The 14,868-nt window shown below is 39.8% G+C and overlaps 1 pseudogene; it reads right to left on the minus strand.

Moving 5' to 3' along the window:
* Positions 1–3,667: 3,667 nt before the first annotated feature.
* On the minus strand, positions 3,668–4,555 carry LOC112930521 (protein SET-like; annotated as a pseudogene).
* Positions 4,556–14,868: the final 10,313 nt, after the last annotated feature.

Here is a 14,868-nt window from a genome sequence, read left to right on the forward strand (position 1 = left end):
AAAACAGCCACTGCTTGTCCCAGCAGCATGGACGAGCAGGTCCCAGCAACTGTACAGTGAGTCTGCCTCACTTGCAGAGGAGGGTCTCAGCATTTCTGAACCTAGTCACTGCAGACGGGCCGACCTAAGTGGAGAAGTGGAGAGTCATCCAGATGGAGGGAGTGGGACAAAACCAAACCATGTTTGAAGCTGACAGCTGAGCCATAGAGATAGATTATTCCAGTTGACTGTAAAGCAGAGCAGTTTATTATATGGCCTTAGTGTAATCTATCCCAAGGATAAAAATAAATAGAATCAAAATAACAAATTAGAAAATTGTCAGCAATAACATTATTAATAATATTAACATTGTTGTTCTGTAGCAGCTATATTTGGATACACACATAGGTACATGATTAGGTAATTAAATAAACATGTTCATAGCCTAAATAACTATACTAATGTTATTAGGAACCAAGATTTTCCCTGTAGGAGGGAAGAATTGCAGATAAACAAAAAGACATTAAATTAAAATCATGTAATCTGCTACTTGCATTGGAAATATCAGTATGAATTCATGATGAACTTTCCTCTTAGGAAAAAAAAAAAAAGCACAAAGACATTTTCTCAGCTCACACATATTTTGTATGTCCAAGCTGGAAAAAGGCCAGAAATAACCAACCTAGGTTAAGATCTCCCAAGATAATTTGCCTGTGAAAGAAACCATTGCCCTTGCAGAAATGGCTGCTTTCAGGTCTGAGAAAGGAAATGAATGAAATCTGCCTGGAAGATCTTTTTGAACCCGAAGAAAAGGAAGATGTCAAGGAACAATGGGATCATGTCAAAGGACTCAGACACTCCCATGACTCTCACTGACCAAGAATTCAACGGATAGAAACTTTTCGACTAGGATAAAACCCAGAGGTTCATAATGATACCAAAAGTATAAGGATCTTTGCTAACCAACTCATTGTTCTAAAAACTGGTAAATGAGGGGAAAGAGTTAAGCATTGCTTATGCTTTTCCTGGGCTAAGGCTCTCTCACCAAACTAGTCTTATGGGACAGCTCTTCTAGAAGGAGTCAGAAGTGAATGCAGAAGGAATGATAGAATCAGAGTATCACCAGTTCTGACTTGTGCTGTCTGTTGGATGGCACCTCTCTGGAGCAGGGTTTTGAAGGAAACAGCATCGATGGTCCAGCTTGACTCAAGGCCAGATGGTGCTGTGGAGGCAGGGCACAGACTTTGATTCAGAGCAGTGGTTCTTAAAAGCTGATCCTCCAAACACCATCATCGGCATTACCTGGAAATTCTTGACTCTACTCAAGAATGCTCTAAGAAATGAAACCTATTAGGGCACGGGGGGTGGGGGTGGGGGGGGTGGGGAGGGAGGGAGGGGTGGGGAGGGCTCAGTCAGTTAAGCATCTGACTGTTTTGGCTCAGGTCATGATCTCAGGGTCATGGGATCGAGCTCCACAGTCTCCCTTTGCCCCTCTTTCCCCACACTCTCTCTCTCCTTCTCTAAATAAAATCTAAAAAACAAAACAAAACAAAACAAAAAAAGCCTATCAATCTAAGAAAAAGAATCACCGTTTTGTAGCTGTTAATGCACTCAGGTGAATGTCATCAATAGCTCCTAAAACTAAATCGTAAATAGCTGATGGGCAACTTTATAATGGTTGGAAAAGTCTAATGAAAAGTTACGACCCACCATACTGACCATCATAAAAAGAGACATGGTCATACTCTATGTGCTTCCTAATGTGATGCGGTAGGAAGGGCACAACCACAATTATGTGGTGCTCTTGCTATAGAATCAAACCTGGCCCTGACAAGATTCTCAGTCTAATTTTGCGGAGAGTGCAGATTGTAGAAAAACAGGTTAAACAACATAGAGCCTTTAGAAGAACAGATTAAACAAATCCAGAATGTGGAAACGTCTACTGGACAGTTTTTTTCAACAAATAGTTTGAAAGGAGATTTAAAAAGGAGTGAAATATCTTATTTGAATTTTGATTCAAACAAACCAACCGGAAAGAGATGCTTATAGGAAATTGAGCAATTACAGGGTGTTCTCTAACAGCAAGAGATTATTAACTGTTTATCTGTGTTAATGACATTGGGTATATTTTCAAATATCATCTTTTTACAGATACATAGAGAAGTATTTGCAGGTAGAGTGATATGATATCTGGAATTTGTTTCAAAATAATTCATTCTTTATTTTATTTAATCATTTTTTAAATATATTTTTTTTGTTGAAGTTCGATTTGCCAACATATAATATGACACCCAGTGCTAATCCCATCAAGTGTCCCCCTCAGTGCCTGTCACCCAGTCACTCCATCCCCTTGATAGTGTGTGTTGAGGGAGGGCTTACTACCTCTTACCTTTGTCATTCTATCTTAGATACTCCAATGTAAAAGCCTTTTTTTTTTTTTTTCAACATTTGGAGCATGTTCCCACCCTCTACTGCAAAGCCACTCTTCCAATATTGAAGTAGTTGAAAGTGCTGAAAACAGGGTCTCCTAGCCTCATTTACAACCAGGACACAGGCACAAGACAGAGACTCCACCAGCCATATGCACTGCCCTTGACATTGGGTAAGCAGCCTGGTGCCAGAGGGCTTGGGAATATTGGCAGTGATTCTAGTGGCAACATTTAATACTTTTTCCCACACATTTAGTTTTATCATAACAGAGCAATTTGTACACTTTTAACATTTAAATCTGAGCATTATCTTTCCAGTGAAACAAAAAGAGAATTTGAAAATAAACAGGAACAAAATTACACTAGAGAATGTCAATTCCAAATAAGATCCCACAGGTTCTACTGATTCTCCTATCGAGTTGCAGGGCTCAAGTCATCATTAGGAGAGAATTTTATTTTAGGGGCACCTGGGTGGCTCAGTTGGTTAACTGTCCAACTCTTGGTTTCAGCTCAGGTCATGATCTCTCTCCTTCTCCCTCTACTCTCTCTCTCTCTCTAAAAATAAAAAATAAAATGAGGGGAATTTTATTTTAATTTTTAAAGTGTCATCTTTAACTGCAAGGATGTCCATTAAACATCACATTTATACATGCCCAAAGATAAGCCATGTTGTCAAAATGCCAACCTAACCTACCCAAACATCTAAACCCACCCTTTGCTGACTTCTATAACCCCATTTTTAAAAGCTTTTAAAAAATGTTATACGAGAGAAAGTAGACAGATACATGTTGATAAATGCTAACTGTCCATATTCACATAGAGACACAGTGTAATCTCCAAGCCCAACATATAGAGAAAGGAGGAAAAAAACTAGAATTCTATGCACTACTACACAGGGGCCTAGCACCCTCTGGCTTCTAGCAGAGCTAAGGAAGCAGAAAGTTTTTCTTTTTTTCCCACAGAGCACAGGGGTGTTGATTCCATAAAGTTTCTGTTGTGACAGGAAAGGGTAAAGATAAAAAAGGGGGAAAAATGTACCCCCTGGAACAGAAAGGGATAAAAACATTCTTTTCCCACTGTATTCTGTTCAAAGCATTGAACAGAAATAAATTGAGAACGATGGTATAAAAGGAGAGAAAAGAGACTTCAAAAAACAGGGTAAATGAGCAGAAGAGGAGAGGGGGGAAAAGAAGGCTGCAACTTGCTCCCAGGGACTGGAGAAAATTTAAAAAGGAAGATTCAAATCCACCGGTGTTCCACTAGTCACTTTCTCCTTCATCCTCCTCTTCCCCCACCCCATCATCTTCTTTCTTCTTCTTTCTTCTTCTTCTTCATCTTCTTCATCTTTATCTCCTTCATCAACATCCTCCAATCCTTCATATCATCATCATCCTCTCCTTCTCTTTCTCCTTCTTCATCATCCATATCAGCAACCAAGTAGCACTGTAATGGGTTTGGCCAACTATCATCTTTGATGACCTCTCCTAGTTCATCTGCACCTGCATCAGAATGGTCAGGAAACCAGGAGAAAAAGGTGTCTGGTTCTCATGCTGTCTCTTCCTGTGGGCTTTGTTCTGTGTTTGCCTTGAATGTTTCATCAGATCTTTTCCACTTGACTTTTAGTGGATTTTGAAGATGGGTCACCACTCTCATTCCGATGAAGTTCTTTGGTAAGAACTTTCTTTCCAAAGTAAGGGTTTTCATCAAAATAAACATCTATTCCATAAACTGCCTTAATAGGTTCAAATTCTATCACTTCAGCTCTTGGCAAATAATGCAGCACCTCTTCATCCCCCTTCCCAAGCAATACAGACAGTCGTTGTGGTTTGACAAATATTTGGGGGTTTTGGCGATTGATTCGGACCTCCTCTGAAAACATGGTTGGTGGAGCTTGTTTTATTTCTGCTCTACTTTCTAAATCTCCTCACTGGCTTGTTCATGAAGTCTAATTCATTTTGTACTTCATCGGTGTGTTCAGTTGCTTCTTGCAGTTCTTTTTCTTCCTTGAGCAGATGCCAAGAGGTTGACGTCTCATCTGGCTTGGGGACAGGAGGCAGTCTTGGTTTCTTCATTTGAGGTGGGAGCAAAGACTGACGTCCGGGGACCCTGCTGTGAGGAAAGTCCACGAAACCAGGGCAAATGCACATCTGGAAGAAGCTCTGGTTACTCAATGCTTAATATTCTTTTTTTTTAAAGGTTTTATTTATTTATTCATGAGAGACACACAGAGAGGCAGAGACATAGGCTGAGGGAAGAGCAGGCTCCCTTCGAGGAGCCCAATGCTGGACTCAATCCCAGGACCCCGGGATCACTCCCTGAGCCAAAGGCAGATGCTCAACCACTGAGCCACCCAGGCGCCCCTATGTTTCATATTCTTAGTCAGAGGTGTTGGCAGTGCAAGCTCTGGTGTCTGGGCACAGTAGTAACAGGGCTTCCATTGAATTCTTACATCATGATTAAGTGGATGATTCCAGGCCAGGTAACATTTAGGCTATATCCTAAGAGAATTCCAGCCCCTCAGGAAGGAGAGTCTGGTGGTTCACACATTTTCTGCTTAAAGAGAACGTCCAGTCCATGGATTACCGCCAGATGGGTATCTCTCATCCCGCCATCTATGCCACATCCTCTTCCACCCTACCAATTAATACAAGTGAACCTTACTTACTTTCACCTAAAGCCATCCCCACTCACCTTCTCAGGAATTCCACTTCAGCCATTTCCTGCTTTTCCCACAGTCATTGATTTGTCGTGCTCTTATTGGGTCATTCCCTCCAACATACAAGATTTATCCCTTCCTAAGAGAAATAACTTCTCTTGATTCCATTTCCTTTGTCAGCTATCACTTCATTTCTTTGCTCCTGTTTGTCTGTATGTGGTGTCTCCATTTCCTCTTAGAACCCTCCAGTCAGGCTTTGGGCATCCTCACTTTTTCAGGGGGCATCATCAGAGTTTACCAGTAACTTCCACTTGCATGCATCCAAAGGCCAATGGTCAGTTCTCATTTTATTGAACCCATCTGCAGGATTTCTGTACTTCTCTTTCCTTGATAGACGCACTTGTCTTCAAGGGTTCCCTGAATGCTTTTATTCTAGTGAAAGAAGAAGTAGGAGGAGGAGCAGAAAGAAGGGGAAGCAGATGTTGCATATTTACTAAAAATCAGACACTGCTCGGTACTTTATATAAATTACCTCATTTAGTATTTATAGCAATTCAGTGAGATATATGCTGTTTCTTCAGATTCTGCAGATGACAATCTGGATTCATAGAGATTCTGGTCTCTAAAACCATTTTTACACCGAAAGACTTGTTGGAAAAATGACCGATTTCACGTCTGGGGAAGGCAGATTTTTTTTTTTGAGATTGTAATTTTTATTTATTTTTTTAATAAATTAATTTTTTATTGGTGTTCAATTTACGAACATACAGAATAACACCCAGTGCTCATCCCGTCAAGTGTCCCCCTCAGTGCCTGTCACCCATTCACCCCCACCCCCCACACTCCTCCCCTTCCACCACCCCTAGTTAGGAGTCTTTATGTTCTGTCTCCCTTTCTGATATTTCCCACACATTTCTTTTCCCTTCCCTTCTATTCCCTTTCACTATTATTTATATTCCCCAAATGAATGAGAACATACACTGTTTGTCCTTCTCCAATTGACTTACTTCACTCAGCATAATACCCTCCAGTTCCATCCGCATCGAAGCAAATGGTGGGTATTTGTCGTTTCTAATGGCTGAGTAATATTCCATTGTATACAGAAACCACATCTTCTTTATCCATTCATCTTTCGATGGACACCGAGGCTCCTTCCACAGTTTGGCTATTGTGGCCATTGCTGCTAGAAACATCGGGGTGCAGGTGTCCCGGCGTTTCATTGCATCTGAATCTTTGGGGTAAATCCCCAACAGTGCAATTGCTGGGTCGTAGGGCAGGTCTATTTTGAACTCTTTGAGGAACCTCCACACAATTTTCCAGAGTGGCTGCACCAGTTCCCATTCCCACCAACAGTGTAAGAGGGTTCCCTTTTCTCCGCATCCTCTCCAACATTTGTGGTTTCCTGCCTTGTTAACTTTCCCCATTCTCACTGGTGTGAGGTGGTATCTCATTGTGGTTTTGATTTGTATTTCCCTGATGCAAGTGATGCAGAGCATTTTCTCATGTGCATGTTGGCCATGTCTATGTCTTCCTCTGTGAGATTTCTCTTCATGTCTTTTGCCCATTTCATGATTGGATTGTTTGTTTCTTTGGTGTTGAGTTTAAGAAGTTCTTTATAGATCTTGGAAACTAGCCCTTTATCTGATATGTCATTTGCAAATATCTTCTCCCATTCTGTAGGTTGTCTTTTAGTTTTGCTGACTGTATCCTTTGCTGTGCAAAAGCTTCTTATCTTGATGAAGTCCCAATAGTTCGTTTTTGCTTTTGTTTCTTTTGCCTTTGTGGATGTATCTTGCAAGAAGTTACTGTGGCCAAGTTCAAAAAGGGTGTTGCCTGTGTTCTCCTCTAGGATTTTAATGGAATCTTGTCTCACATTTAGATCTCTCATCCATTTTGAGTTTATCTTTGTGTATGGTGAAAGAGAGTGGTCCAGTTTCATTCTTCTGCATGTGGATGTCCAATTTTCCCAGCACCATTTATTGAAGAGACTGTCTTTCTTCCAATGGATAGTCTTTCCTCCTTCATCGAATATTAGTTGACCATAGAGTTCAGGGTCCACTTCTGGGTTCTCTATTCTGTTCCATTGATCTATGTGTCTGTTTTTGTGCCAGTACCACACTGTCTTGATGACCACAGCTTTGTAGTTCAACCTGAAATCTGGCATTGTGATGCCCCCAGCTATGATTTTCTTTTTTAAAATTCCCCTGGCTATTCGGGGTCTTTTCTGATTCCACACCAATCTTAAAATAATTTGTTCTAACTCTCTGAAGAAAGTCCATGGTATTTTGATAGGGATTGCATTAAACGTGTAAATTGCCCTGGGTAACATTGACATTTTCACAATATTAATTCTGCCAATCCATGAGCATGGAATATTTTTCCATCTCTTTGTGTCTTCCTCAATTTCTTTCAGAAGTGTTCTATAGTTTTTAGGGTATAGATCCTTCACCTCTTTGGTTAGGTTTATTCCTAGGTATCTTATGCTTTTGGGTGCAATTTAAATGGGATTGACTCCTTAATTTCTCTTTCTTCAGTCTCATTGTTAGTGTATAGAAATGCCATTGATTTCTGGGCATTGATTTTGTATCCTGCCACGCTACCAAATTGCTGTATGAGTTCTAGCAATCTTGGGGTGGAGGCTTTTGGGTTTTCTATGTAGAGTATCATGTCATCAGCGAAGAGGGAGAGTTTGAAGGCAGATTTTTGATAAGATTTTTTATTTTAATTATAGAAAGTTTTTCATGCTAGAAAGCAAGAAAATATTTAAAAAGTAATGAGATCATATCAAGTAAATACAGAAGCTAACCTAAAAGTGAAACCAATGGCCCAAGCTGCCACAATTTGAGCTCAAAAAAGGAGAGTAATGACTGTAGACTACGGAAATGCATTTGATCTGAGCCTAGAATGATACACAGAAAGTTCCGGAAAGAAAATTAACATGAAGGGGTCTAAAAAGAAGTTGATGAATATTGTTGGTTCATTTATTTCATTTTAAAAAATCAGAAAATTTCTAATGTTAAGTAGCTCTTTTTTTAAAAAAAGATTATATGTTTGGAGAATTTCAGATGTAATAAAGGTCAAGTTGTAAACTGAACCCCCAGGTGCTCTTCATCTAGAGCCACTAGGTGCTCTTCATCTAGAGCCACAATTGTTAACATTTGGCCCATTTTCTTTTCTTGACCCTTTTGCCCCTAACTAGTGCCTGCATCTTATAAATACAGTGATAGTTTCCTATATAACCACAGACAATGATTAAGCTCAGAAAACTTGGCATTAACTCAATATAATTAACAATATACTTATAAGATACAATCCATATTTAAGTCTTTCTTATTATCCCAATAATGTCCTTCATGGTGGTTTTTCTTTAAGCTTTGAGTCTGTTGTCACACTTTATACTTAATTGTGATCTCTTGAGTCTTCTTTAATCTGAGGCAGTTTTTCAGATTTTTGTTTTCATTTATGATATTGACATTTTTGAAAAGTACAGGCCAATGTTTTTTCAGAATATCCCCAATTTGGGTCTGAATATTTACTCAAAAATTGATTGTGGTTATACAGGATGTACTACAGAAGCAAGATTGTGTTTGTCTCCGTGTGTCACATCAAGACATGTGGCATTGGAAATTTTGATTCATTGGCTGAAAGGTGACCACCTAGCTACAAGGTGTTTTCTGACTTAAGGGGGGGGGGGGGGGGTGGTGGCAGTAGCATGACACTAACAAAGCTATGTGAAATATACAAAATTCCATTCATTTTAAATATCCTTAGTAGTTGTATGGTCTTAAGACTATAAAATAATGGAACATTTCATTAACTACAGATGTGTTTTATATTCGCATCTCTCTCTCTCTTTTTTAAAAGATTTTATTTATTTATTCATGAGACACAGAGAGAGAGCAGAGACACCCGATGAGGGATTCGATCCCAGGACTCCAGGATCACGACCTGAGCCAAAGGCAGATGCTCAACCGCTGAGCCACCCAGGTGCCCCTCAAGGGGCTCTACATTTAAACTGAGAAATATTTTTATACATCCACATGATTTAAAGCCCAGTCCGTCATTCAGCCTGGATGTAGCTGAAGAAATATATGAATAGACAAAAGCACTAGATATATAATGTTTGTAACTCCAGTCCTGGGATGTGGCTTTAGTGAGCTTTCCCCTCTTGAAGTTATGATGTAGTCTCCATACGTCAGATGAATGGATCCCAGATGGGTCCCATCATGTTGACAAGCACAAACCTTTTCTCTTTCCTATCTATCTGGTTAGTCAGAAGCTCTAATAACACAAGATGGTGAGACCTTCCCCAATGAAACTTTTCCATCGTTGTTAGAATTAGAAATATACAAATGTGTAGGAATATCAGATGCATGGTACTAATATTTTTAGTTAAGAAGGAAACTGCATATTTAATATTTTATGTATTTGTTACGGTGAGATAATGTGACCTGTTAAAGTGAGGATTTTTATTTTATTTTTTGAAAGCGAGGATTTTTATTTTACTTATTTTTAAAAAGATTTTATTTATTTTATTCATGATAGACAGAGAGAGAGAGAAGCAGAGACAGGCAGAGGGAGAAGCAAGCTCCACGCCAGGAGCCCGAAGTGGGACTCGATCCTGGGACTCCAGGATCACGCCCTGGGCCAAAGGCAGGCGCTAAACTGCAGAGCCACCCAGGGATCCCAGAAAGTGAGGATTTTTAAAAAAGATTTTATTTATTTGACAGGGAGAGAGAGAGAGAGTGAGCACAAGTAGGGGGAAGCTGCAATCAGAGGGAAAGTCAGAGGGAGAGGGAGAAGCAGACTCTGCTGAGCAGGGAGCCCAATGTGGGGCTCCATCCCAGGACCCTGGGATCATGACCTGAGCCAAAGGCAAACGCTTAACCGACTGAGCCATACAGGCACCCCAAAAGTGAGGGTTTTAAAGTTTAATTAGGAATGTGTAATTAGGTAACTGCTTTAGAGTAATGATTTTAAGTTAGACCACTACTAAATTCATGGCAAAGTTTTGGAAGATCTAAGATAACCTCAGATTCACTGAATTTATTACATTCATAAGTTTGAATATTAAATTTCTGAGAAGTATGTGCTATTTAGGATGGTTCTATTTGTTGCCAGAGATTTAAAGTGTTTAAAAATGGGATATAATTTATAAATACATTTTGTAATGTTTTCATGTATTTAGTAAACTAATTTTAGAAATGGATTTGCATATAATTTATAGGATCCTAAAAAAGAACTATTAAAAATTGCAGACCTGTAACTTACTTGTAAATGGAAAAATAAAAATAAAATTCATAAAAAGAGTGGAAGGGAAGTCCTAAGTTTTCATCGCTCCATGGCAGCTTTAGCCTAGCAGGGAAAGTAAACATTCTCTGGGTGTTCACAGCAGACTGAATGAAGATTCGATGGACCCCTCCCATGAATCACTGCCTAGAAACCTTAGAACAAATAACCTCAGGATTTGAGGTTTGAAGGTAGAACTAACAGCCTGATCTCTACCACAGGAGACTTTTCCCTTGTACCCTATAAATTCTTTTCAAATGCTTATTTTTTTAACACTCTTTTCAGAGAACTTTATCTGAAGTCAGCTAATAAATGCAGGGTCAACCTTCCTCTCCCCAGATGCAGGTTAAGAGATAGTCCCTCTAAAACCTGAAGATCATGGTGGTGAGTGTGTCTGTCTGTCTATCTCTCTAATTAACTTTCTCTTCCTGGTATCACGCAGTCTTTTTTCTCTGAGCAACTTGGTGTCTTCTCTCCTTACTTCAGTGTCCCAGAGCACCCTCTTCTCTTACTGACTTCAGGGCAGTTCTGGAGGAAGTGTTGGTTTTAGCTGGTTCCCGAGTATAAAAAACAAAACTGTCACTTTGATGGGTTAAGGAATTGGACTGTGGTGGTCCCAAGCCTCAAACTAGTGACATCCTCCTTTTTTTTTTTCTCCTTCATGTGGATGCTATTCCTTCAGCACCTGGGGGGTCGTCCTCCTGGGGAGACTCAGATGACTTCTCTGGTGGGTCCTCAGGACCCTCAATGGCACTGCTGAGGGTTCACGTATCTCAAGGCAGTGTGCTGCTGCCCAGTGAGACCCTCCACAGCCCTGTCCCTGATCATAGACACCTCCCACTTTTTCTCCTACACTCATTGACCTTCATGGACCATGCTGAGTCTTTAGCTATTAAGAAATTATATTGCTCATGATTTCCTGTGAAAATCCCAACAATGCAGTCTTCAGGAAAAGACTGGAAAAGACTGTGTAGGAAAAAAAATGCACAGGGGTGAAGGGTTTCAGAAGAGGGATATTGGAAAAATTCAAGAGCAAATAGACACCCACCAGAAGAATGAACAGGAGATGACCTGGTGGAGATGAATACTTCTGAACAGTGCCAGACAATGAGGAGGAAGACGTAGAAGCGGCAATGCCAGTAGACAAATTGACACTGGCCAACCTGGCAGAAGGGTTCTGATTATTAAAGACTATTTCTAACTTCTTTTATGACACAGACCCTTCTTTGACAGGGGTATTAAAGCAAACAGTGGAAGAAGGGTTGGTACCATATAGAGACATTTTTAGAGAAATGAAAAAATCAGAGAGAAATTACAGTGTATTTCTTTAAAGGTACACTGAGTGTGCCTGCCTGTCTTGCCTCCCCTCTTGCCCTCTCCTTTCACTTCTTCCTCTGCCACCCTGAGATCGCAATACTTACCCCTGCTTTTTCTCCTCTGCCTCAGCCTATTGGACATGAAGATGATGAAGATGAAGACCTTTATGATGATCCTCTTCCACTTGATGAATAGTAAATAATCATCATGCCATAGTTAATAAACTTAACTTGTTGTATATGTATGTCTTCATGTGAAAATCTAGTAACTGTATGGCAAGAACTGTGTGAAACATTTTTTTAAAGATTTTTTTTCTTTTTCTTTCTTTCTTTCTTTTTTTTTAGAGAGGGGAGGGCAGAAGAAGAAGGAGAGAGAGAATCTTGAGCAGACTCTCACACTGAGCACAGAGTCCGACTTAGGGCTCAATGTCATGATCCTGAGATCAGGACCCGAGACGAAAGCAAGAGTCGGATACTTAATCAACTGTGTCACCCAGGTGCCCCCTGTGTGAGATATTTTTACATCCTCATCATCGTCTAAGTGTTCATTGTGTAGAGCATCATGTGCAAGACTTGTATTGCAGTAGGTAGCTTATCCTCACATAGGCATGAGGTGAGTGAGATCTAATATAAAATTAATAACGTATTAGTCTTCTTCCTTACAGCTTTGCTTTCAAAGAATTACGTTAATGTTAGTATAACTCTGTCTCTGGTAGTTGGAAAAACTGTGTATCAGCCTATCATCACCGAGAAATGTTTTTTAAAAGTGTAACAGTGTTTCCAGTACTGCATTATGAATATGACTGTAATGCTGTACACTATTAAAATTCTATAACAATTTATTAATTGGTGTATAGGCTGGGCTACCATGAGGCAATAATATTGCTGCTCCTTGTTATCAATGCATGAACTGTTACACATGAAAATGAATTTCTTTTTCACACTGTCTTTTCATTTTCAATGTCTAGTGATAGTAATACACATCTAGAACATCTACTGTGCAGTGTATCGTATAAGACCACATTGATGTAGGTACTGACAGCCGATTCATCTTATAAACAAGTGATGTGAACTTCACAATATCAATAAATACAGTCCAGTACTGTAAATGTATTTTCTCTTCCTCATGATTTTCTTAATAACATTTTCTTTTTCTCTAGCTTACTTTATTCTAAGAATACAGCACATTATATATGTATAACATATAAATTATAGGTTAACTGTTTATGTTATCACTAAGGCTTCCAGCCAACAGTAGGCTATTAGTAGTTAATTTTTGTGGGTCAGAAGTTATATGTGGATTCTTGACTACGCAGGGTGGGGGGAAGGCAGGGTCAGTGCCCCTAACCGGGGTGTTGTTCAAGAATCAACTGTACTTCTCTCTCTTGGTTGACATTTATCGAAGGGACAAGCTGCCCCCTTTAGAATGCTTCCCAAAGAAGTAAATAGAATAATGCCTGTGTAGTATCTTTATACAACAGGTGTGAGATAAATGTTACTTGGATCAGCATCCTTCCTTGCAGATATTATTACCTCTCTATTCACTCACACTACCTTCTGAAATCTTTCCATATCGTTTATTTTTTTCAGACAGGAAACTAACTTTGTCTATCCAAGAATATTTTCCACACCATACCTGCTGAGTACACTGTAGGTGCAGGTCCATTATTTTTCAAGTTGAATAAACTGCCTCTCCTGTTGCATGTCAATAAAGAAACTCTGCACTTCCTATCCAAAATGAAGAAGAGCATTTGCTTTTTTCCACCTTGTTGTGGGACAGTAGGGAGGAAACGTCACAAAGCAGTGGTTCTTTCCAGTGAGATGAAAATTCACCTAAAAATTGTCTTCACATAGAGAGGTCCCCAGGAACAAACAAACAGCAGGCGTTCCCAGAATATGAAATTCTCTGTATGCTGGCATGTACAGCCAGGATCTGCAAACTGTGTCTTCATAAATTTTCTACAAAACACTAAGCTGAATATCTTAATGTAGACCTTGCCCTTTTAAAAGCTGGAGGTGGGGGGCACCTGGGTAGCTCAGTTGGTTAAACATCTACCTTCAGCTCAGTTCATGATCCCAGCATCCTGGAATTGAGAATCCTGTGATCCAGCCCTGTGCTGGGCTCCCTGCTCAGCAGGGAGTCTGCTTCTCCCTCTGCCCCTCATCCTGCTCATGCTCTCTCTCAAATAAATAAAAATAAAATCTTTAAAAGCTGGAAGTGGGGAATTAATTTCTATTAACTGATATGGGAATCAGAGAAATTCAGTTTCCCCCCACCCAGGTCAATGGTTCAGCGAGCTGGTTCTGCAAGTTTGGAAGTCTGGTTGTGTCTCAAGGTTTGGATTCTGAGGCTACCATTTACCAGTTGTGAGTCTTTGGCCAATTTTCCAATCTCTCTGTGCTTTAGTTTCCTTGTCTATAGGTGGGATTAATAATACTACCCACCGGGATCCCTGGGTGGCACAGCGGTTTGGCGCCTGCCTTTGGCCTAGGGCGCAATCCTCGAGACCCAGGATCAAATCCCACATCGGGCTTCCTGCATGGAGCCTGCTTCTCCCTCTGTCTATGTCTCTGCCTCTCTCTCTCTATGATTATCATAAATAAAAAAAAAATAATACCCACCATTACTGTGTGTGTTTTTTTCCAATAGGCTAATATTTATGAAATGCTTAGGCATGTGCCTGACAAATATAAAATGTATATTGGTGTTTCTTAGGTAAAACAAAGTGAAACAAAATGCCTAATATAGGGTAGTTACATATGTAAGTATGTCTCTCAAAATATTGCCTGAAATATTTTTCCTTGTGGTTGTAGATCAAGCCCCTTCTGATACGATCATGCTAATAAAGAGAAAAATGATGCAATGAAGGGAAGAATGTCACAAAGAGATATATTGTCCCACGGCACAGTCTTACACCAACCGGATAACTGTGTGTGCTTTTTCTGCTAAGCACTCTCATCAAATTCTTCATCTGTGTTGACTCAAGGCGACCATTCCTAACCAGCTCATTATATGTAAGTGGAAAGGCTCAAGTCACAAAGTTAGAGATTCTTTCACTTGTGATTCCTGGTATTCAGGAAAAGAAAAATCATGTTAAAACATCAAAATGTAACCAGATATCTTGGCAGACATAAAGTATCCTGAAACCAGAGATAAAAGTATTAGAAACACTGGGTATTATATGCAACTGATGAATTA

The sequence above is a fragment of the Vulpes vulpes genome, chromosome 5, assembly GCF_048418805.1.
Source record: "Vulpes vulpes isolate BD-2025 chromosome 5, VulVul3, whole genome shotgun sequence".
NCBI lineage: Eukaryota > Metazoa > Chordata > Mammalia > Carnivora > Canidae > Vulpes > Vulpes vulpes.